The following is a 10,610-nucleotide window of genomic DNA, read 5'->3' as shown; positions in this document are numbered from 1 at the left end:
TATTATTATTATTATTACTATGAATCCCTCCTGACAAGGAGTCAGACTGAACGGCGATGATCGGACTCGATGTGTGTTAACGTTCACTCAGATGTGACAGTACTTCCTCATTTTAAGATATCATCTTTGTTGGGCAGAATCCCTGAACCTCTTAAATGTCGCTTTTGCCACTGCGCTACTAGATAGCCGGAAAACTTCATGGCGAATGGGGCCCATTGTTTAATTTTGCTTTGTTTCCTCTTTTGCTGCGGTTCAAAATGTCAACAGGGGGCGCCATTTGAGCCAGAAAAGGAGGCCTTGTTAGGCAAAGCTTAAATGGTTGTTTAATGATGCCGTGTCAGGGAGGAGACACCTCATGCCGCTGGGAACCGGATTATCCCCCTTTTGTCCGCTTGGACCAGCTCAAAGGCACGCACAATAACACCCCCAGGACTGAAGCACCTCTTAGGCCCCCCACCGGGGGGGGCCACAACGCCCCCTACCGAAGACCGAGCCTCTTAAACCCACCTCACCCTCCATCAACGGCACAAGGGGACCGCGCGCACATCCTGCCCTGTGACATGAGCTACCGTCATATATCATTGCTGTGATGTCATCACAAAAGATGACAGCATGATCAGCTTGCTTATGTATCTCACATCATAACAGATGTGATGGAATGGATCAAGGGTGTCCAATCCCGGTCCTCGAGGGTCTCTATCCCACCTGCTTTATGTCTCGCTCCTCCAACGCGCCTGATTCAAATGAGCAGGAGCCGTAATCAGGCTTCAACAGAGCGACACAGAGCTCTCTGATAAGATGATCATTTGAATCAGACGCGTTGGAGGAGGGAGACATAAAAACAGGCTGGATGACATTAAGGAAATGTTGGACATGTTATATGATGGACATAGATGATGACTGACATGAGCTGTGACATTTTAGACACATGAGATGACGGACACGTGACATGATGGACTTGGTCGACATTAAACATGACGATTGTATTTGTGGAACGGCACGATCGAATGGACGTGTTGGCACGGGCGGCCATGTTGGTCACACGGCGCGACGAACACTTTGGCGGCAATGTTAGCGTGGCGGCGAGGAGATGAGCAGTCGCCATTTTGTCCCACCGTGCCAAAAAAAAAGATTGGGATGCAGCGGCCAGATGGTCAGCTCCTCCCGATCGCTCACGATGCTGAGGCCGCCTCTGCGACCAGTCAGTGAGCAGCCGCGGGGGCATATGTTTATCACTGCGGCGACCCGGCCATTAGAGAGCCGCTTGTTTGGAAACGTAAAACAAGTCAGGAGACAAGAAACTTGGTAGCTACGGTGGCTGTCGTTTGGAGTCCCTCGGTGATGCCTTCGCTCACGCCGGACATTGAGCCTCTTTGCCTTCCTCAAAACAGCCGGGGGAGGGGGCTACCCCACAGACAGGGCCAGTGTGATGCACACGTGCACGTACATACACAATAAGGCAGGAAGCTATAGACATGTCAACTGATGCCACAAGAAGTTAGTCACTTATTTTGTATGTGTGTGTGTGTGTGTGTGTGCTGTGTGTGATGTGCAAGTGAGTTTTGCATGTGTTATTTTCTGTATTTGTGTGTAAGTGTATGTGTGTGTTATTGTTGTCGTGTCTGTGTGGTGTGTTATATTATAAAATATTTTTCGACAACGCTTTGTGTGTGTGTGCGTGTGTGTGTGTGTGTGTGCGTGTTGCATGCTGTGTATTGGGAACTGGGAAGTGTCCCCATCCCTTCCCGCTCCCTCTCAGTTGCGCCCACTGTTCTGGTTTGACGTTAACACCTCAGATGTTCTCAGGATGCTTTGGGGGTTGCTCATAAGGGGGCTTCTGTGGGTGATAATGAAGCTAACACGTTTTCACACGCATCCGCGCATACAACGCAACGCAGGTGAAGAAACATGTTGACGAATGTTAAAACTTACTTCTTAAACTTTTTGTGTCCGGGGATTTTTTTTTTTTGAGGCATGTATTTGAGTGGCGATTATTTGCGGATTTTCAAGTGTCCGCTGTAATTGACTGTTTGTGGATATTAAGTTAAACATTGTATTCAATATATTTTGGTGACTTAATGTTACACACAGTAAAATACTAATAATAACACCACCAAAAACCCCAACACACACGATTTACTAACCTGACATAAAGATCAATGATGTCGAAAAAATAACACACTCACACCACACGACACTAACGATACATACACAAAAAATGCTAACACTTTCAGATTGTCACACTAACATCATGCAAACATGTGCAAAATTCCATCAATAAAACACAAAACACCCAAATGCACAACCAAAGTAAGGCAATAGTTTGGCGGTGTTTTCATCAAAAGGAAGAATGATGACAAAAGTAATAGATTCATAACGGCACACGGTGTGTGTGTAAATGTGTGCGTGTATGTGTGTATTCCAGTAAAGGTTCATTAGCATGACGCACTTACCAACACGTTTAACACACGCAAACTTGTTAGCGCGTATTTGGTTACGTGGGCAAAAATGGGCACCGGGAACACTGATGCGTGACTATGGTTAACGAGCTAACGCTAAATGTCGACAACACCTGAGCTCTCGCATGCACGCACGCAGCTTGAGCGGAGCAACAACAAACTACAAGTGACGAACATGCTTGCTTTCACTCTGCGACATGCGGCTTATTACCAGAAGATGACAGAGAAAAGAGTTTCAGGGAGATTTACAAATTTAAAAATCCTTTTCATTATTATTCTGATGATATTACTATTTTTATGATAATGTAGGTGTGTTAATTTTGTTCCCCCCCACACACAAAAAGAATTGTGTGTGTGTGTGTGTGTGTGTGTGTGTGTGTGTGTGTGTGTGTGTGTGTGTGTGTGTGTGTGTGTGTGTGTTGGCATGGTTGCATTGGCCATCTGCGTCTGGCGCTGACATTGGCGCTAATCACGGCAGCTAATGGCGTCTCATTAGACGCTGGCCATGATGGCTCCATCAGATGTGTCACTTGTACACAGCTAAATGGCTAAACGGCTCACAGAGCAAACGGCAAAATGGCTAAATAACTCGACGATTCAAGGGCCGAAGGGGTAAATTGCTAAATGGCTAAAAGGTAAACGGCTAAATTGGTAAACAGCTAAGTGGCGAAATAGGTTAGCACATAAGTGGCTAAAGGGCTAATTTAACAGCTAAATGGCAGTGTTGTGTCCAAGGACTGGCAACCCGAGGCCAAGGCCAAGTACTTGACTCTGAGGCCAAGGCCAAGGACTTGGAAAATTTTCCGAGGCAAGGCCAAGGCCAAGGACTTGAGAAATTCTCAGAGGCCAAGGCCATGGACCAAGGACTTGCCTCCAAATCCAAGGACCAAGGACTGATTTTGAAGCCGAGGCCTCGCCGAGGACATGTATAAAACAATGCTATCATACCACTTGGCAGGTCTTCACGATTTGCAACACCCCTCCATCATAACCCCTTGCACTCCCTAACGCTTGAACGAAGTGTTTTTATTCAAAGAGTAGAAATCAGGGTATGTGTTATTACTACTGAGAAAAACAAAAAAGCACATGATATACATTTATGAATGAATGTTTTAGTGCAGTTGTTTCTTAATATGAAGTAAATCAACACTCAACAGGCATGACGTGGCACGGAAGACAAGTTGAGAAATGACTGCATAGAAGTCGATCACTGAGTGCAGAAAAAGCGGTAATCTCTCAGTGATAATTTTACAGTTTACCGGCAGCGAGTCCCAGGGATTCGCTGATCGGAAAAGTATGAGTCCCATTATGCATTGAGAGAGTCCCAAATTTCCAATTCTGAAGTGGTCTACTGATTCAATTGCATATGATAATAACACAAACAACAACTATTCTAAATTATAGAATAACCAATACCGTTTCATAATATTTTTCATAACGATTAGCCTACAAATCTAATGACCAACTTGCCTCGTAATCATGCCTCTCGTCGAATCTTGCTCTCGTGTTCTGCGCATACATTTCAGGTGAGTTTAGTGATACGCCCTTTGGACGATTCATACGAAAAATCAGACTGGCATTCCCATTTCTTAAATATCGTAATTAGTAGACCTTTGGGAGTTTTTTCCCCTGCCATCTCAAACTTTCATCCGCGCAATTCCTCAGTTTGCGGACTAAAATACCCAGTAAGCAAAATTGGTCTGGCCCAGCTCTGGGGCAGACACGGCAGTACACTCGGCCCACATACCTCAATGAATGACGGTCCTACAGTGGCCCACGTCTGGCATCCACGATGTGGGCCGCATTCGGCCCAGATCTGAGCCGCATTGTAAAACCATATCTGGCCCTACTCCGACCCGACCCTGGGCCAGAACAGGTTCCTGATATCAGCCTGAATTCAACCTCAATAAAGCCACATCTTTCATGAGCCATATTTGACCCACATTAAAAAAAAAACGACTGTTATGAAAATATCTTTATTGTAATAATTTGTGAACCTCACATATAACTCCACATGCACTGGAAAAATGCACTTTTCTTTATTTAACAGTGAACACAAAGTCCAAATTGGGATGCAAATTACTCTTGAACTGTATTTTTCTGTCCATCAAATTGTTGCGCTCTCCATGTCCTCTTTTCCTCTCATGCTCTCCTGCCTGTCACCATCCCGATCAGTAGCCAGATGCAGCCATCTTTTCATTGTGACATCAATTTCCTGGTCTGAGGCGCAAGATGTTAGGCTGTTAGGTCTCGCAGCGGCTGTAAGAAAACAAGAATGGACAGTGTGTGTGTCGGTCACGAACGAGACGGTAAAAAGAGACGGCTCTTTGAAGGCTATTAAAAAAGTAAAAAAATGACCATGTATAGTAAGGCGTTTTTAGCCGAAAAAACGACCATGTATAGGAAAGTGTTTTTAGCCGAAAAAAAAGGACCATGTATAGGAAGGTGTTTTTAGACGAAAAAAAACGACCATGTATATTAAGGCGTTTTTTGACGAAAATAACGACAATGTACAATAAGGCATTTTTAGCCCCGCAAAAAAAACGACCATCTATAGTACGGCATTTTTAGCCGAAAAAACACGACCAAGTATAGGAAGGCATTTTTAGACGAAAGAGATTTTTTTAGACGTTTTTTTCGTCCAAAAACGCCTTACTATTCATGGTCGTTTATTTTCGGCTAAAAACACCTTACTATACATGGTCGTTTTTCTTTTTTTCAGCTAAAAACGCCTTATAATATACTGGCTGGTTCGCCGCCCTCCGGGCGGCTCATCAGCTAGTTCCTGCGGAAGGCTGGTAACGTGGGCCTTCGGCCCACAAAAGTGTTGTTGCTTGGTTCAACTTTTTGTTCATCTTCATTGCTTATCGCGAAAATAAAGAGATGTTTTGCTCTACTAAATAACTAACAATTTCATTGCAATGCTTGTGGGTAGACAACATTTTTTCGCCAAGATGCCCGCGCGATCGTAGTGAGCCACTGCCTGAGCGGCGCAGTGGCGGCGCGGTGAAGTAGGTACATTTTGAAAAGGGACAGACGGAAGGACAGACCGCGTGCGGGACGACGCGCAATATATATATAGATTGTGTTTTTTTGGGTTAAAACACCTTACTATACATGGTCGGTTTTTTTTCGGCTAAAAACGCCGGTCATTTTTCTCGGGTTAAAAACGCCTTCCTATACGTGGTCAGTTTTTTACGCCGAAAAACGCCTTACTATACACGGTCGTTTTTTTCGTCGAAAAACGCCTTACTATACATGGTCGGTTTTTTTCGGCTAAAACACCGTACTCTTCATGGGGTTTTTTTCGGCTCAAAACACATCACTGCTAAATGGATATGAAGATGGGATCGCAGCCATGCTAACCACTGTTCCTATGTGACATCCATATTGGCACGGGCAAAATTCTCATCAAAGGCAACGAGTGGACATTGAAATTAAATCGGACTTTGCAATTGATTTTTGTGATGTTTACTTTTTTGTCAATGCCAAAATTGCTCAATCAATGCAGAACATTTTGGTGGTAGTGATGGTGTTGGGGAAGGATGGTGGTATTAAGGGAAGCCATTTTTTTCCTGTGAAAAGTCACCTTGCAGTAATTGTACAGCCTTGCAGCACAATGCTTGTTCTGTCTGTTTTCTTACCATCCACACAAGGAATGCACGACATCCTTACCCATCCTGGTTTCGCATTCCTGTAGGCATGCAGCTCAAAAGGGGCATATTGTATGCTCTTATGTTATACTGTGAGTTAAACGGCTAAATGGGTTGAGGGCTAAATACAGTAGCTATATGGGGAAAATAGCTAAATGGCGAAACAGTCAAAGGGCTGAATAGCCAGACAGCTTAGAAGGCTGAATGGTTAAAAGCCCAAATGGTTAAACAGCAAAATGGCGAAACTTGACATTCTCCCTTCAACAGAACCAGAATTTTACTTCACCAGAAACAGAACCTCCTTTTAAAGGGAACCGCAACTTTCATTACACAGAATTGGGATCTTTAAGTAGCACGATAAGGTGTGAGCAGTTTGCGTTGTTGTCCGTCTGTCCATCTGTCCTGCCGTCCGTCTGTCCTTTTGGCTGTTTGTCTATCTATGGCTGCCACACTGGTACAGCAGCTGGAGGTTCAAAGGTTAAACGTGTTCTGCATGGAGCCGCTTGTCGACAATGACAGGCGGGAGGCGGTCCAGCGGGAGGCGGTCCAGGTGGCCATCTGCAGCTCGGCAGTGTCAGTTTGAGAGAAGAAATGAAGCTCCTTTTTTACAGAGCCGACCGTAAACGCATCACAAGGGTGGTGTGTGTGTGGCCACACACACACACACACACACACACACACACACACACACACACACACACACACACGAGTTTTGCATCAAAAGAGATCAATAGTCAGATGATGAAATGGATACCAAATTATCCAGCAATCCATCGACCCATTTTCTGATCCGCTTATCCTCAAGAGGGTCGCGGTAAGACGTGCTAACCAGTCGATCACCGTGCCGCCAGCTAACTAATTAAACAGCTATATCAGAGTTCATGAGCAAGCTCTGCAAAAGCCTGATCTCGATCCTAGTTTATTTGAATCAGGTGTGTTACAACAGGGAAAGATGGAAAACATTCAGGACGGCAACTCTCGAGGACACCTATGAGCTAAATTATTCATTCATTCATTCATTCATCTTCCAAGCCGCTTGATCCTCACTAGGGTCGCGGGGGGTGCAGGAGCCTATTCCAGCTGACTTCGGGCAACTGAATCGGTTGCCAGCCAATCGCAGGGCACACAGAAACGAACAACCATTCGCACTCACACTCACACCTAGGAACAATTTTAGAGTGGTCAATCAGCCTGCCACGCATGTTTTTGGAATGTGGGAGGAAACCGGAGCACCCGGAGAAAACCCACGCAGGCCCGGGGAGAACATGCAAACTCCACACAGGGAGGCCGGAGCTGGAATCGAACCCGGTACCTCTGCACTGTGAAGCCGACGTGCTAACCACTGGACTACCGGGCCGCCCTGAGCTAAATTATTAAGCGCTTAAACATCTAAACAGTTAAACAGCCAAAGGGCTATATGGTTCAACTGATCAATGGCTCAATAGCCAAAGTGCTAAATAACTAAATGGCTACATTCTTAAATGGTTAAAGGGATAAAAGGTTCAAAACGAAATGGTTAGACAACCAAAGGGCTAAATAGTCAAATGGCTGAACTGCTCAATGGATAAATCATCCAAGACTAAATAGCTACATGGCTAAACAGCTAAGTGGCTAAAGGACTAATTGGCTAAACTCATACAGTACATGGTTAAATAGCCAAACAGCTAAATGTACAAAAAAAAAACTAAACGGCAAAAAGCCTCAACCTTTCCTCCATCAAGGTGAGTCATGAGTCGGTGTTGGTGCGGCTGGATGGATGGCCGCTGAAGTTGAGGATGAGGAGAGAGGAGCGTTGGCTAAGAGCGCCGATGCATATTTGGAACCGTGAGTCGCCGCTTGGAATTGAAATGGATTTCCATGGGACAGGAGAAGTGAACCAATCTCTTTTTTCGTCAATGGATGCTACAGCTTCTTGTTGACTTTGAAACTTAGCTTGTAGCCGACGTGTGCACATTTTGAGCATGACGTCTCTGATCCACTGGATAAAGGACACTTTGATTCTCTCCTCTTTCATCTCAAACTGCTTCAAACAACAAAGCGTGTGACGGAAAAGTGGTTAGGACTGCACGACTGTCCGTGTATTATGTTATGTGTTGTGTTTATTATTTTACTTTATGTTAACCGTTTTGTAAAGCGCTTTGTTACAGCTGCCGCTGTTGTGAAAGCGCTATATAAATCAGCATGTATTGTATTGTATTGCATTGTATTTTTTTTTCCTCTTTCGGGTGCATCATCGCCTTCTTGTCAAGTTTGGTGGCCCTGACTGCTGCTCTAAAAACACTATCAGAACCACTCAGCAAAATTTATTAGCTCAATTTGAATATTGTGGAAGAGCCAACCACACATTCCAACCTCGAATTTATGTTAGCTTTCGTCTTGCTGTTGTTGTTGTTGTTGTGTTGTTTCAGGTTTCTGAAGAGTCTGCTAATAATAGTTGTGCGAGTGTGTTGCGTGTTGTCGCCAGCGCAGTTGTAAAGTTGTAATGTGAAACATATGCAGGCCAATCTGTTGCGTTATTTATTCCGTACGTGCAACCACCGTTTCACGCATCATCTCTCGGCGCTGCATGACTCTAATTAACGCGTCATTAAAAGCATAATTCGTATCATTATCCTTTCGCACTCCACCAGCCAGCAGCAAGGCGACGGGGCGTCAAAGGAGGAGAAGAAGAAGAAAATGTGTCTGTGAAGAAGCCAATTTGGAAACCGCAGCACACTAAAAAAAAAAATCTAATGCGCCGCCAAATAAGCAACAACACAATTGAGTCCAAAAACAGCAGTGTATGTATGTATGTACGTATGTATGTAACATAAGATACGGGCCCCCATCATTTGTCAATTTCAAAGTCTTATAACAAGGAAATTGCGTAGAAACGAAAGACCATGAAGCTGAGACGGTGTCCTACGAAACTGAAATAGTAGTCGTTGTTCCCACAGAACAGATTGAATGCTGGACATTGCTCTGTTCATTGCATGTTCTCTTTGTTGGTGACGAACATCTGAGCTAATATCCATTAGCCTGTCTATGGCGTTTCACATTGTATATTAGCCTCCAGCTAACAAACGTTTGCTATACAGTGGTACTTGTACTTACGAACAGCTCTCCATACAAAATTTTCAAGTTAGGAAATGCCTCAACAGGCAAATATTGCTTCTAGTTGTGAAAGAGATTTCAAGACACGAAAGGTGCTCGCCTCTGTGGCCATGAGCTATTCTGATGATTTTAGGTAAATGTGAAGCCCCAGAAAAAATGTTCACCAGTTGGGCGATCGCTCACTATGCTGATGTTTGCCATATTTTTCAAAGTATTGTTAAAAGCTGACAAAAGCAAACGTCATTGGATCAATTCTTTACAAAACGCCAGGCAGAAACCACTTCTGAGAGAGAACATGAACTCAAGAGGGCAAAAAAAACAAAACGATGAGGACGTAGTTAAAAGTTAAATGACCATCATTTTTAGTCTTTATTCTTTGATTTTTACACTGTCCACAGCTTTCATTTATTGTGTAATAATCTAATTTTAACATGCATTTGTTACATATTTTGATGCATTTTTACGCTTTAGGAAACATTTATGTCTGAATTTTGCGGGGGCTTGGAATGCATTAGGGCGTTTACATGGAAAACGCGTCTCTACTGACAACATTTTCTCGTTAAGAAATTTCTTCCGGAACCAATTAATTTCATACAGAGATGTACCACTGTAATCAATTTCGTTTGAACATTTTAGTGTAGAAATACACAATGTGTAACGGTTTCTCTTTTTATGTGTCAGTTGTCCAGTACACTCGGATTGGAACCATCAAACACATCGCCTTCCAAATGATTATGAAAGTCACATTTTTCTCTCGTTGTCCGAAACGGTTGTTGCAGATGAGTCGTGTTCAAGTCATCAGCCGTAAAGAATTCAAGAATTTAAATGTTTCCAAACAAAAAAAAAAAATCTGGAATGCCCTCCGCCCCATTCTCCCGAGATAAACGAAGCTTGAATGTATGTCTGACACATAATTGACGGGACGAATATGATATTCGTCATCAACATCAACTTAACAACACAGTGTTGATGACAACACCTTGACGCGTTCAGACTACGATATCCATTGCAAGTTGTGTTTATTTTGTTGCTGCCGTTGACGACGGCCAGCGAACGGAGCCAACCGGCGCTTTTGAGCAATCGCAAACACACGCGCACATATTTGAGTAATGTGTCGATCATCACAACACCGTGGGGGCCTTTTTGAATGGGAGGCGGCCATCTTTGGCGCAGCGGCGTGACATTGAGGCAAATCGCTGCGCTCGTTTGCATGCGGGACGGGGCTAAAAAAGCCGAGCACAAACATTTTCTTTCGATTTTTGACATGTGTTGAAAGCCGGGCAAAGAATGTTAACGTCCAACGAGGGACGTCCGAAGATTTTCAATGAAATGTTCAATCAAAGCGGTTCCGTGCATTAAACTCGTGCTCCTCCCGAATGTTGGAAATAATCACGAAAAAGATCAG

General features: G+C 44.0%; 1 long non-coding RNA gene across 1 annotated transcript; it reads right to left on the bottom strand.

Moving 5' to 3' along the window:
* Positions 1–4,139: 4,139 nt before the first annotated feature.
* Positions 4,140–4,514, bottom strand: LOC127593930 (uncharacterized). Its single transcript, XR_007960560.1, has 2 exons — positions 4,362–4,514; positions 4,140–4,305 (listed from the first exon to the last, which is right to left on the bottom strand). It is a non-coding gene; the product is annotated as an uncharacterized LOC127593930 (long non-coding RNA).
* Between the last annotated feature and the right edge of the window lie 6,096 nt (positions 4,515–10,610).

The sequence above is a fragment of the Hippocampus zosterae genome, chromosome 1, assembly GCF_025434085.1.
Source record: "Hippocampus zosterae strain Florida chromosome 1, ASM2543408v3, whole genome shotgun sequence".
NCBI lineage: Eukaryota > Metazoa > Chordata > Actinopteri > Syngnathiformes > Syngnathidae > Hippocampus > Hippocampus zosterae.
This window is presented reverse-complemented; position numbering and strand designations above follow the sequence as displayed.